This window comes from Aquarana catesbeiana, linkage group LG04 (assembly GCF_042186555.1).
Source record: "Aquarana catesbeiana isolate 2022-GZ linkage group LG04, ASM4218655v1, whole genome shotgun sequence".
Lineage (NCBI taxonomy): Eukaryota > Metazoa > Chordata > Amphibia > Anura > Ranidae > Aquarana > Aquarana catesbeiana.
In genome coordinates, this window is record NC_133327.1 from 515,375,667 (window position 1) to 515,390,716 (window position 15,050).

The 15,050-nt window shown below is 41.2% G+C and overlaps 1 non-coding gene across 1 annotated transcript; it reads left to right on the forward strand.

Moving 5' to 3' along the window:
- Positions 1-1,557: 1,557 nt before the first annotated feature.
- Positions 1,558-1,686, forward strand: LOC141141634 (small nucleolar RNA SNORA35). Its single transcript, XR_012244181.1, has one exon. It is a non-coding gene; the product is annotated as a small nucleolar RNA SNORA35 (small nucleolar RNA).
- The last annotated feature ends 13,364 nt before the right edge of the window (positions 1,687-15,050 follow it).

Here is a 15,050-nt window from a genome sequence, read left to right on the forward strand (position 1 = left end):
CTTGTGCTTCAAGTGCTCTGCAAGTGTACAACTTGCCAGTGAAAATGTGCAGCAAATGTACAGAAAGTTAACAGACTTACAATTCAACGCTGCCACAGTGGCAAGTTATCCTTGCTATCTGGTTATAAGCAAGGCTGAAAAAAAAATGAACAAACATGCACAAATTTAGAGAATAGGCAAAATAATTTACAGCAAGAATATGCATCTTAACTTTTTATTCCTCACTTAAGGATAGTGAGCAGAACCATGATAATATCACGGTATGGTTCCTTTATGCCACTGGAACAGCTGTGCATGAAAACCTGCTAGTTTACAGCACAGGTAAAGCCTAATGTCACAATAAAAAGTACAGCTAATAAAAAGTGTAAACGGAAGGAAGGAAGGGACATTGTAACAAGTTGTCTATGTATTGTGTTCTCCTCATTTACAAAAACACTCTTAAATGTTAGTAAGAAAACATTTAGGTCATTGTATGTTGGATATGTTTTTATGATACAGTGGTTGATGGTTTTTAGCATGTGATTACCAATATGATCAATATGTTGAGGACTGAACATATTACTATAGGTAACAGATGCTCTACATATGCATTCTTGAGAAAGCTGACTTTATTCTGAGAAACACATTGGATGGATAAATATCTACATATGCAGTATAAGTATAATACACTGTAATAGATTATGTTTCTGTCGACTTACATGTTTGCAATAGTAACATTTGAGGGTGCTTTTTTATTAGGGAGAACCAAACAATTGGTTACATTTTTAAACCAGTTGCTATTTATAATTACGAGGTGTCACAATTATCTCTTCTTTTCAGTTATAATTTGTGAATAGCAATATCCATTGCATTGAGATATGACATGCAGAATGATGAGTTATTCTCTTTGACCTCCACTACCTCTCTACTCCTCTAATAATGTTTTAGAGATTTTTATTTTGAAGCGCATATAGCTGTTACAGGCTACTTTGGCAATATTACCATACTGTAGGGAAACCATAGCTACTATGTGATAATGCTTGGGCAACAAGAAGTAGAGAGGATCTTTTTAGTTCTTTAAATCTTGTTTTGTTATATATTTTTGTTGCTTGAGAAATGAAGGTTTACCCAGTTTCTAGCTGACATGACACAGCTGTTGCATTTAATTTTGGAAATAGGGATGAGCTCAAGGTTGGGACCAAGCTTTGACTGTTTGTCCATTTGTTTAAATGCTGGACTTTATGATTGTTTAGCAGAAGTTAAACATAATATATGGGGTCGCAAAATTTTGACTGCTTCTATCTATTATACCTTCCTTCCTGTTAATGGTTGCTAAGGAAGTGGCAGGTGCAGGAACTTGCTGCATTCTTAGCACCCAGTAACATTACCCCTATTCAATTACTGGCTGAGAATCCACAACCATGTAAAAAAAAAGTAAGGGGAAGCGTTATATCACTGACCAAATATGATTACATGGCCATATTTGGTAAACAATGTCACTTGAGAGACCCTGTACCTGTGTTTACCTTTAGCGGCAGGTCCCAGGAAATGTAGTTTTACAACAAGATTAAAAATGTCCCGCACTGTCAAGTGTCTCCTTTGTCTTCCTCTGACTCTGGGGTCTCATTCCGGTGCCAGAAAAATCCCCTTCTTGCAGAAAGGCCGGACTCTGCTGTGGGCCGACCCTTCCGATAGCTGGGAACACCTCGACTTCCATTTTCTACACCCCTGTTTTGCCCCTATAAGGAGGAAGTAAACCCTGATTGGTTCATGCTGTAGAGACTGACATGGAGCCTGACATGCTGCACCCATCCATTGTGTCTCTCTAAACATCACACACCTATTGGGGGGGTGTCATTGTTGCGCTCGGCTCCATCGTGGTCAGCTAATGAAGTGATGTCCCAGATCTCTGATAGTGGTGTGCGCGCCTATATTTTCTTTTTTTTTTTTTTTTTTTTTTTTTTTTTTTTTTTTTTTTTTTTGGGTCCATAATGACATTTCTGTAATTTACAAGAATTCTCAAATAAAAGAGAAAAAAAAAAAAAATGTCTGTTGGGCACTAGGATTGTTTTTCAGCAGGCGTCGGGTGCAATTTATCATAATTAATTCAACACCCATTACATGGGTACCCATGTACATGTAGGTAAACTACATCAATGGATGACGATGAATGTACATTGTTCAACTTTTTAAAAAATAAAGGATTTGGTAAAAAAAGTCTATGTATGTGTTAATGAGGAAGGATATTATGTGCCATCTACTCATTATCATGGGGGCCCCCTATAGTGGGGATGTGGGGAAGAGGCTCTTGTCCTCATCAACTTCCTCCCATGTTGAAGGCATGTAGCATGGTATGGTTTGGGTGGAGGGCACACACTCATTCCCCCTTTCCTGGACTGCTAGGCTACATGCCTCAACAGATACGCTCAGCTCATCCATTTTAGAGAACACAATTTTAGTTTATGCTATTTCTCTGATAAGTTTGACAAGTGCAGTACAACCATTATTTTCTTATGGCTCCAATTAGATAATGGTGTCTCACCAACCTGTGAGTAAAATGCCTGATACAGAGGTAACCAATGCTTTTTGCAAGCAGTGTGCATGGGGACCTAAAAAGTACATTTTAAACTATTCACAATAAAAGACATTTGAAGAGCTAATTGCAGATTTAGGCTACCTTGGGCCCCAGGCGTCTTCTGACACACATACATTTTTTTTATATTAACATGCAGAAAGATTATTCATTTAGTGCTTTGTGGATAATATACCACTTAAAACAGAGCAAAATTATTAGCAGGCAAGCATGTGATTAAAAAAATACAATACTAATAATTCAGTAACCAAAATAATTTAATAATCAAGTGTGATTTTGATTTTAAAACAAACAATATTATGTTCACTGTACAGTAACCGCCATATATTATTCTGCCCCCTAATAACAACTTAACATACAGTAAATAGGTCACAAAAAAATAAATATTAAAGTGTAGCTCTTCACAATATAATGTGTTTTAAAAAATGTAGCAACGTATGGCATCAAGAATTACTGCACAAAGGGCCTAAAGCCCTTTGTATAATGTGTAATGTACAAGCCTGTCTGAGCAGATACAATTTAAACAGGTTATTTGAATAGGTCCTAAGCACTACACAGTTGCCAGTAAACTTTTTCTGCTCTAAATGTTCTAATACACTGATGCAGATTATGGTCTTTTTATGCTTCAGTATGGCTCTAACCTCACCTTATACACCTACCAGCTGCTCCCAGACTGCCCTGACTTGTGTAGTCACTGCACTTTAATAAGATCAGAAATGTTATTCATTTGTAATTCAAGGCCACCCAAAACTAAACATTTTGTTTTTAGTAAATATTGTTTTGGATGCAGGTTTTTGTTTAAAGTGGGAGTAAACTCCCATGCATCATTTTCTCCTATAGGTAAGCCTATAATAAGGCTTACTTATACAGTAGGTACTGTAAATATCTCCTAGTGTTTAGTAAATGCAACACAAAGAAGAGGCGACTCTGGGTGCAGACACAGGACAAGGTTTAATATAGGTCAAATTTCACAAACAACTCACATTTTTGTGGTTAAAAAAGGCATTGGTCCCAACATAGGGGGTAATGTCAGTGAGATCGATCCATTCCTGCTTTACTGGGGGCTTCCAGGCTTGTTGCAAACACCGCTGAGTGGTCATGGACCGGCCGCAGTGGAGGTATACTCGGAACAAGGCTTGGAGTGCAGATGATCTTGGGTGAGGAGGGATGACGTCACTATGTGTCGTTTCAGTGCCATAAAAACACAATTTCTGTTTCCCCCTGACGGCTGCCCTGAGTGCGGGACCCCCCTTCACCATCATTCCTATACGGTCTGTGGACTTTCCATATTACTACCCGACCATGGACTTTATGTTATCTTCACTATGCATATATATTAATATGCTCGTACAGCACATTTTTTAATTTTGTGGGATATCCATGTTTCTAGTTCTCTGCTCTTTTTACCTGTCTATTATATTGTTTAGTAGATGCAGCTGGTGACATCAACCCAGGTGGTCGTTCCTTCAGAGTACTGTGCCTCAAATGGCGGTTCCTGCACGTATGCATGGGAGAAACATTATCGCAGCTCTGGTCACTCACACACCGGGAGTCCGAACTCGGAAGGAAGACTGGGTGAAGATGGAAGCACCTTCAGCAGTGATAGAGCATCGCTGGAGATGCATACTAGCACATTATAACATTGCCTTGTAGGTTGCAAAAAAAAAAAAAAAACATCGGTTTACCACTGCTTTAAATTTGGTTACTTAAATTCAATAGACTTGTGTCTTTTTTTAAAAGAAACATAGGTCCTCAAGCTCTAAAAGAATGTGGATCAAAAGGTAGTGCGGGGCAACCAAGAAATTATAAATATAAACTATAAAACATCCAAAACCAGTACAGCTGATCATTGACATGTGGAGAATGTAACATCTGAAAGACAGCCTGGGGAACAGCGCTCAATGGACTGAATAGTCAGGTGGGAAACAACAGAAGTCAATGAAGCCATAAATAAGGCTATAGTTTATTGTTTCAAAAGACAAGATGATAGAAATAAAAAGTGTTATATAAACAACCAATGATACCACTCTGATTCCTCATGGGTGTTGAGGGGTTACCATCGACCACTCGACCAGATGATAAAGCATGGGGGTACTAGAGACCATGCTACGGAGATGGAGACCTGGTCCAGGAGTGGAAGAGGAATCCTGAAAGCTGGGGACCGGAGAGCACCCGCATATCTGGGGCTATCACCACTGTCCACAACGGGATGGTGTGGGCTGTCCAGGAAAACTGGGCTGAGAAGCCTGACGTGTCTGGTGTTACTATCTGCCACAATGGAAGATGCAGCCACCCGGAGAGCCAAGCTGGCAGGTCGGCACGCCTGGATGACTTGCGGCACCGACAGGAGGTGTGGAGGAAGATGGAAGCCATTGGGTCAGGTGGAATGCAAGCTCAACTGTTGACACGTCTCACGCACATGCGCTTTGTTATAGTCACCATAAAGGATTTTTTGCAAATATGCAGTGAATGGAAAAATATTAAATAAATATGAAGTTAGGCAAAAAGGCTGCCCAATTTGCCATATAAGAAACCATGGTATTCACCAGTGGGAAACATCAACAGGCAAAACGAAAAGGACTAATATATAATCATACTCCTGACCCCTGACCCCTCCTGACCCCTGCGTGCATTCACTATGTTGCACGTTATACTCCTGATCTTTGCACTGCATATGCTATGTTGTACATTATACTCCTGACTCCTGCTCTGAATATGCTATGTTGTACATTATACTCCTGACCACTGTACTGTGCACTACACTACTAATGTACACTACATTATATAAGGCTAGGCCACAGAGTCTAAAAAGTAACATCAAAGGGTAAACTCTCTTTCGGAGAGACAAAATTGGCAGTGGTGGAAGGATATGCATGTATGCGAAGAATGATTTGAAAGTGGATTTGAGAAATGATATCACTCACAAAAGTTGTGATGGTGTAGAGTCATTATGTCTGAAGCTCCATAAGAGTGCAGAAAATAGTAATTTACTTGTAGGATTATGTTACAGGTCCCTAACAAAGGATGATGAAGAGTTTCAGCTTGTTTCAAAAGCTGAAAAAGCTGGAAAGCAGGACAATAGTATTATTATGTGCAATTTTAATTATCCTTATATTGATTGGAATTGCATGCTTGTCATTTCTTAAACTTATTGCAGGACAATTTCACAGAACAGATGGTGGAAGCCCCAACCAGGAAAAATGCTCTGTTGGATCTAATAAATAAACAACATGGGTCTCATTACAGATGTGTACAAAATACAAATATTTGCAAAAAAGAGCACACAGGGCAAGTAGGAGTGTTTTAAAGAGTAATGACCACTTGCTGACCGCAGTATAGCCGAATGATGGCTACAGCGTAGCTCGATAACTCTGGAAGGGCGTACATTGACGTCCTCCCAGATTCACACTCATGCGCGCTCCCTTGGGCGCGCACCCGGGAATATCCATGACTTGTGGACCTGACAGCGGCCATTTACCACGTGATAACTCTGTCAAATGACGGAGCGATCACTTGTAAACAAATGGGCATCCTATCCAGTAATCGGTACAGTGTGAGCAGAGAGGGGAGAGATCAGATGCAGCAGTGCTGCCATCCATTCATCCATGCTCATCCATCCATCCTCATCAATACTCAGCCATCCATCCTCAGCAATACTCATCCATCCATCCATACTCAGCAATACTCATCCATCCATCCATACTCATCCATCCTCAGCAATACTCATCTATCCATACTCAGCAATACTCATCCATCTATCCATACTTAGCAATACTCATCCATGCTCAGCCATCCATCCATCCTCAGCAATACTCATCCATCCATCCATACTCAGCAATACTCATCCATCCACCCATGCTCAGCCATCCCATCCACCTTCATCCATACCCAGCCATATCCAGCCATACTCAGCCGTACCCAGCCATACTCAGCCGTACTCAGCCATACCCAGCTGTACCCAACCGTACCCAGCGATTCTCAGCCATACCCAGCCGTACCCAGCCGCACTCAGCCATAGCCAGCTGTACTCAGCCGTACCCAACCGTACTCAGCCCTACCCAACCATACCCAGCTGTACCCAGCCATACCCAGCTGTACTCAGCTGTACCCAGCATACCCGGCCGTACTCAGCCATACTCATTCATGCTCAGCCATCCCCATCCACGGCTCATCCATCCCCATTCATGCTCATCCATGCCACATTAGTTCTCATCCATGCCACATCCATGCCACTACAGTGCCTCACAAAAGTGTAATAGGTAGTCAAATTAGATTTTACTTTTATGCCCCTAGACCACCTGATGGTGCTCCCTGCATGTTGGGCCTCTCTATGTGGCCAGGCTGTGTAAAGGTCTCCCACGTGTGGTATTGCCATACTCAGGAGTAGGAGAATCTATTTTGGGGTGTAATTTTTGGTATGTACATGCTATGTGTTAGGAATATTGTATAAATGGACAACTCTGTGTAAAAAAAAAAACACATTTTCATTTTCCAAAAACCTTGAAAAAAATGACATGTACAAAAGACTCATTATGCCTCATAGATTATACATTGGGTTGTTTTCTTTCCAAAATGGGGTCATTTTTTGGGGCGTTTGCTTTTTGTCCCTTGTAATTTATGCTCCAAGAATGCCTGAAGTGCTCCCTGCATGTTGCGCACTCTGTATGTGGCCACACTGTGTAAATGTCTCACACATGTGGTATCGCCGTACTCAGGAGGAGTAGTAGAATGTGTTTTGGGGTGTAATTTGTGCTATGCATTTGATGTGTGTGAGAAATAACCTGCTAATACAACAATTTTGTGAAAAAAAAAATCTTGGTTTTGCAAAGAATTGTGGAAAAAAATTACAACTTCAAAAAAACTCACCATACCTCTTACTAAATACCTTGGAATGTCTACATTTGGGGGGTATTTGTACTTTCCTGGCTTGTTAGAGTCTCAAGAAATGACATAGGCCGTCAGTGCATCAGGTGTGATCAATTTTCAGAGATTGGCACCATAGCTTGTGGACTCTATAACTTTCACAAAGACTAAATAATATACAACAATTTGGGTTATTTTTACCAAAGATTCAGTATCTCACAAAAGTGTGTACACCCCTCTTTTATTATATCTTTTCATGTGACAGCACTGAAGAAATGACACTTTGCTACAATGTAAAGTAGTGAGTGTACAGCTTATATAACCGTGTAAATTTGCTGTCCCCTCAAAATAACTCAAGTCACAGCCAGTAATGTCTAAACCGCTGGCAACGAAAGTGAGTACACCCCTAAGTGAAAATGTCCAAATTGGGCCCAAAGTATCAATATTGGCCACTAAAGTATATGTGGCCACTATTATTTTCCAGCACTGCCTTAACCCTCTTGGGCATGAAGTTCACCAGAGCTTTAAAGTGTTGCCACTGGAGTCCTCTTCCACTCCTCCATGATGACATCACAGAGCTGGTGGATGTTAGAGACCTTGCGCTCTTCCACCTTCCATTTGAGGATGCCCCACACATGCTCAATAGGGTTTAGGTCTGGAGACATGCTTGGCCAGTCCATCAACTTTACCCTCAACTTCTTTAGCAAGGCAGTGGTCGTCTTGGAGGTGTGTTTGGGTTCGTTATCATGTTGGAAAACTGCCCTGTGGCCCAGTCTATGAAGGGAGGGGGTCATGCTCTGCTTCAGTATGTCACAGTACATGTTGGCATTCATGGTTCCCTCAATGAACTGTAGCTCCCCAGTGCTGGCAGCACTCATGCAGCCCCAGACCATTACACTCCCACCACCATACTTGACTGTAGGCAAGACACACTTGTCTCTGTACTCCTCACCTGGTTGCCACCACACGCTTGACACCATCTGAACCAAATAAGTTTACTTTGGTCTCATCAGACCACAGGACATGGCTCCAGTAATCCATGACCTTAGTCTGCTTGTCTTTAGCAAGCTGTTTGCAGGCTTCTTGTGCATCATCTTTTGAAGAGGCTTCCTTCTGGGACGACAGCCATGCAGACCAATTTGATGCAGTGTTTGGCATATGGTCTGAGGACTGACAGGCTGACCCCCCCCACCCTTTCAACCTCTGCAGCAATACTGGCAGCACTCATACATCTATTTCCCAAAGACAACCCCTGGATATGACGCGGAGCACATGCACTCAACTTCTTTGGTCGACCATGGCGAGGTCTGTTCTGAGTGGAACCTGTCCTGTTAAACCGCTCTATGGTCTTGGCCACCGTGCTGCAGCTCAGTTTCAGGGCCTTGGCAATCTTTTTATAGCCTTGCCCATTTTTATGTAGAGCAACAATTCTTTTTTTCAGCTCCTCAGAGAGTTCTTTGCCATGCGGTGCCATGTTGAACTTCCAGTGACCAGTATGAGAGAGTGAGAGCGATAACACCAAATACACCTGCTCCCTATTCACACCTGAGACCTTGTAACACTAACGAGTCACATGACACCGATGAGGGAAAATGGCTAATTGGGCTCAATTTGGACATTTTCACGTAGGGTGTACTCACTTTTGTTGCCAACAGTTTAGACATTAATGGCTGTGTGTTGAGTTATTTTGAGGGGACAGCAAATTTGCACTGTAATACAAGCTGTACACTCACTACTTTACATTGTAGCAAAGTGTAATTTCTTCAGTGTTGATACATGAAAAGATATAATAAAATATTTACAAAAATGTGAGGTGTGTACTCACTTTTGTGAGATACTGTATGTAGCCATATAAATTTTGGCCAAAATGTATGAAGAAAAATTACTAATTTCTTTTTTTTTCTTTTATAGCGCAAAAAATTAAAAAAAACAGTGGCGATTAAATACCACCAAAAGAAAGCTCTATTTGAGTGAAAAAAGGATAAAAATTTCATATAGGTACAGTGTTGCATGACTGAGTAATTGTCATTCAAAATGTGAAAGCACCGATAACTGAAAATTGGTCTGGTTAGGAAGGGGGTTTAAGTGCCTAGTGGGTAAGTGGTTAAAGGATAAGTTCACCTTTTAAAAAATAAAAAATAAATGTGCTTTTTTTTGCAGGTACAGTGTTTGCATTTATTATTTTTTTTACTTAGAGCCTGTGAAGCATTGCACCCGTGATCTGCTGCCTACCATGCAGGACTCCTGCAGACTTGTCTGTGTATCTGTCTGCTCATACCTTGTGGAATGGAATACAGTGACTAATGCACTTGTTTAAAGGCTAAGTTATTGATTCACTGAGTTCTGTGAATGGGAAACTACAAGTATCAACAGCCTTTGCGGCTGTTGGCCTGTAGTTCTCAATGCACAGAGCCCTAGGAGGTACTCTACACATGCTCAGTTTGGTGACTATTGCTAGAGAGTTTTTTTTTTTTGGGAGGGTGCATGTGATCAGCACAGGGCCAATCAGTACTGTCCAGACAGAGGGTCAGGGGTCATACGGCCTCATAGCATAGAAAACTGGCTAAAAGATAGTATTTATGGAGTAGTAGTTAATGATTCATACTCTGAATGGTCTAAGGTTATTAGTGGTGTACCCCAAGATTAGGTGTTGGGTCCCTTACTTTTTAATATATTTATAAATGATATAGGGTCTGGGATTAAAAGTACTATTTCAGTGTTTGCAGATCACACCAAGCTATGCAGTGGAATACCATCCTTACAGGATGTCTTCAACTGTCAAGCCAACCTCAGTACACTGTTTAATTGGGCAACTATGTGGCAAATGAGGTTTAATTTAATAAATGTAAAGTTATGCACTTGGTGGCTAAGAATATGCATGCATCTTACATACTAGGAGAAGAACAACTGGGGAAGTCAAAGGTGGAGAATCAGGGTGTTCTGGTAGATCATAAGCTTAGTAATAGCTTGCAATGCCAAGCAGTGGTTTCAAAAGTGAGTAAAATCCTTCCTTGTATTAAAAGAGGTATGGACTGCAGAAAGAGAGACATCATTTTGCCCCTGTACAATTCATTAGTAAGACCACATCTAAAATATGCAGTTCAGTTTTGGGCACCAGTTCACAAAAAAGAATATTGGGGTACTGGAGAAAGTGCAGAGAAGGGCAATTGAACTGATAAGAGGCATGGGGGATCTCAGCTATGAGGAAAGATTGGAAATATTGCCTTGGAAATAAACAATGGACTTTATAGGCACTGAAATACAGATGCATTTAAAATTCGATTCCTTTATTACAAAAAAGTTCTTAATAAAATGAACACACATTTAAAAAAAAGAGAATTACAATGGAAGTATTGCTTAATAAATATATATATATATATATATATATATATATATATATATATATATATCATCACACCATCAATTACACCAAAGGTATATCCTGAATGGTCAGCAGAGTATCCAAGATGTAACACTTAATAATGTTCCATCAGGCTTGGTGTACGTTGGTATGGCATGATGTAGCACTACATGTTACACACGCCAGAGCTTCTTCAGGAGCTTAGGCATATATTAATATATTCCAAATAGTTGAGGTAAACCAGTGGAAACATCAGAGGATATATATACAGTGGGACAGCCACCAATTGTGCAAGTTCTCCCACTTAAAAAGATGAGAGAGGCCTGTAATTGTCATCATAGGTATACCTCAACTATGAGAGACAAAATGTGGAAACAAATCCAGGCAATCATATTGTCTGATTTTTGAAAGAATTTATTTGCAAATTATGGTGGAAAATAAGTATTTGGTCACCTACAAACAAGCAAGATTTCTGGCTCTCACAGACCTGTATCTTCTTCTTTAAGAGGCTCCTCTGTCCTCCACTCATTACCTGTATTAATGGCACCTGTTTGAACTTGTTATCAGTATAAAAGACACCTGTCCACAACCTCAAACAGTCACACTCCAAACTCCACTATGGTGAAGACCAAAGAGCTGTCGAAGGACACCAGAAACGAAATTGTAGACCTGCACCAGGCTGGGAAGACTGAATCTGCAATAGTCAAGCAGCTTGGTGTGAAGAAATCAACTGTGGGAGCAATAATTAGAAAATAGAAGACATACAAGACCACTGATAATCTCCCTCGATCTGGGGCTCCACGCAAGACCTCACCCCGTGGGGTTAAAATGATCACAATACGGTGAGCAAAAATCCCAGAACCACACGGGGGGACCTAGTGAATGACCTGCAGAGAGCTGGGACCAGCGTAACAAAGGCTACCATCAATAATACACTACGCCACCAGGGACCAGATCCTGCAGTGCCAGACGTGTCCCCCTGCTTAAGCCAGTACATGTCCGGGCCCGTCGGAGGTTTGATAGAGAGCATTTGGATGATCCAGAAAAGGATTGGGAGAATGTCATATGGTCAGATGAAACCAAAGTAGAACTGTTTGGTAGAAACACAACTCGTCGTGTTTGGAGGAGAGAGAATGCTGAGTTGCAACCAAAGAACACCATACCTACTGTGAAGCATGGGGGTGGAAACATCATGCTTTGGGGCTGTTTCTCTGCAAAGGGAAAAGGACAACTGATCTGTGTACATGAAAGAATGAATGGGGCCATGTATTGTGAGATTTTGAGTGCTCCTCCCATCAGCAAGGGCATTGAAGATGAAATGTGGCTGGGTCTTTCAGCATGACAATGATCCCAAACACACCGCCCAGGCAACGAAGGAGTGGCTTCGTAAGAAGAATTTCAAGGTCCTGGAGTGGCCTAGCCAGTCTCCAGATCTCAACCCCATAGAAAACCTTTGGAGGGAGTTGAAAGTCTGTGTTGCCCAGCGACAGCCTCAAAACATCACTGCTCTAGAGAAGATCTGCATGGAGGAATGGGCCAACATACCAGCAACAGTGTGTGACAACTTTGTGAAGACTTACAGAAAACGTTTGACCCCTGTCATTGCCAACAAAGGATATATAACAAAGTATTGAGATGAACTTTTGATATTGAACAAATACTTATTTTTCACCATAATTTGCAAATAAATTCTTTCAAAAATCAGACAATGTGATTGTCTGGATTTGTTTCCACATTTGTCTCTCATAGTTGAGGTATACCTATGATGACAATTACAGGCCTCTCTCATCTTTTTAAGTGGGAGAACTTGCACAATTGGTGGCTGACTAAATACTTTTTTGCCCCACTGTATCTCCAGGAGGGAGCAGGGACTGAAGAATAGGTTAGCAGTCACTGGAATAATCCATAGGGATAGGGGCATTGGTTAACCAGGACCCGTTAGATATATACCTGAAAAGTGTGGTGTGCATTTGTATTCAGCCCCCCTGAGTCAATACTTTGTAGAATCAACTTTTGCTGCAATTACAGCAGCAAACCTTTTTGGTATGTCTTTACCAGGTTTGAGCATCCAGAGAGTAAAAGCAGCAAAGCAGCATCTTTGAGGCAGTTTGGGAGCGTTGTACACAGCGCTCCTAAATCAGCCCTGCCCATTGGAAAGCGACCCGATATTACCCAAAAGGCGCCACTAAAACTTTTCTTGAGAAGTGGATATTAAGGGGGATATGATAAACATGTATAAATGCAGTGCCTTGAAAAAAGCATTCATACCCCTTGAAATTTTCCACATTTTGTCATGTTACAACCAAAAACGTAAATGTATTTTATTGGAATTTTATGTGATAGACCAACACAAAGTGGCACATAATTGCAAAGTGGAAGAAAAATGATGAATGGTTTTTCAAAATTTTTTACAAATAAATGTCTGAAAAGTGTGGTGTGCATTTGTATTCAGCCCCCCTAAATCAATACTTTGTAAAACCAACTTTTGCTGCAATTACAGCAGAAAATCTTTTTGGTATGTCTCTACCAGCTTTGAGCATGCAGAGAGTATAAGCAGCAAAGCAGCATCTTTGGGGCAGTTTGGGAGCATTGTGTACAGCGCTCCTAAACCAGCCCTGCCCATTGGAAAGCGACCGATAGTGTCCGAAAGGCACCACTAAAACAACGGTAAAGCTTTAGCTGCGCTTTACCGCTGACACGTCTGCAGCTACAGTGTGAAGGTAGACTAATATCTAGAAATCCAAAATGCAATGCTGCAATTACAGCTGCAAGTCTTTTTGGGGATGTCTCTACCAGCTTTGCACATCTAGAGAGTGAAATTGTTGCCTATTCCTTTTTGCAAAATAGCTCAAGCTCTGTCAGATTGGATGGAGAGCATCTGTGAACAGCAATTTTCAAGTCTTGCCACAGATTCTCAATTAGAATTTAGGTCTGGACTTTGACTGGGCCAAAAAACATGAATATTGTTTGATCAAAACCATTCCATTGTAGATCTGGCTGTATATTTAGCGTCACTGTCCTGCTGGAAGGTGAACCTCCGCCTAAGACCCCATACACACTATACAACTTTTGTTGTCTTATTTCCTTTAGATTTACCAAAATCATGTAGTGCAAGGGCCTGCCTGATTGCATACAAATTAAAACTGTTAAAGTTTGACTTCATATTTTATGGTTTTGGTAAATCCGAAGGAAAAAATCTGCAGAAAATTGTATAGTATAGTATAGTACAGTGTTTCTCAACTCCAGTCCTCAAGGTGCCCCAACAGGTCATGTTTTCAGGATTTCCCTCAGATGAAAGGGCTGTGGTAATTACTAAGGCCTTGAAACTGATCAAATCACCTGTGCAAAATAATGGAAAACCTGAAAACATGACCTGTTGGGGCGCCTTGAGGACTGGAGTTGAGAAACACTGGTATAGTATCCAGCTCAAGTCTCAAGTCTTTTGCAAACTCTAATGCCCCGTATACACAATTGGATTTTCCGACAACAAAACCGTGGATTTTTGTCCGAAGGATGTTGGCTCAAACTTGTCTTGCATACACACGGTCACACAAATGTTGGCCAAAAGTCAGAATGTGAGAACATGGTGACTTACAACACGTACGACGGGACTATAAAAAGGAAGTTCAATAGCCAGTGAGCCACCCTTTGGGCTCCTTCTACTAATCTCGTGTTTATCTCATGTTAGTAGAAGTTTGATGACAGACAATTCGCGCTTTTCAGCCTCGTGCTTTTCAGTTCGTTTCTGCTTGTCAGTTTGTGCTTATGGGTTTGTGTCTGTTCTTCAGTGTGTGTTGTCAGTTCATTCGTGTCCTTCAGTGCATTCTATTTATGGTTTGCTTCTGTTTTTCAGTGCGTTCTTGTCCACTCGTTTCTGATTTTCAGTTCGTTCTTCTTAGGTCCTTTCTGATTTTCAGTGCGTTCTGTCAGTTCGTTCTGACCAGCCAACCGTTTTCTAGCCTCTAGCCTCGTTGGAGAGCTTGTGCCGTTGTTGGGCTTGGTGTTGGAGTTCTTGCTTTGACCCAAGTCCAGTAGTCCATGAACAGGGGGAAGAGCAGTTCATGGACCAAGAATTGGTTGCTCCAGTGTGACCAATTCTCTCACATGCCTTTGCTGTGGGAGATCCAGGAGAATAATCCTGATGATTACACGAATTATCTCTGGATGACAGACCCCGTTTTTCACCGCCTGTTGGCTTTGCTCACCCCTTATATTACGAAGCAGGCCACCTGAATGTGGCAAGCCATCACTCCT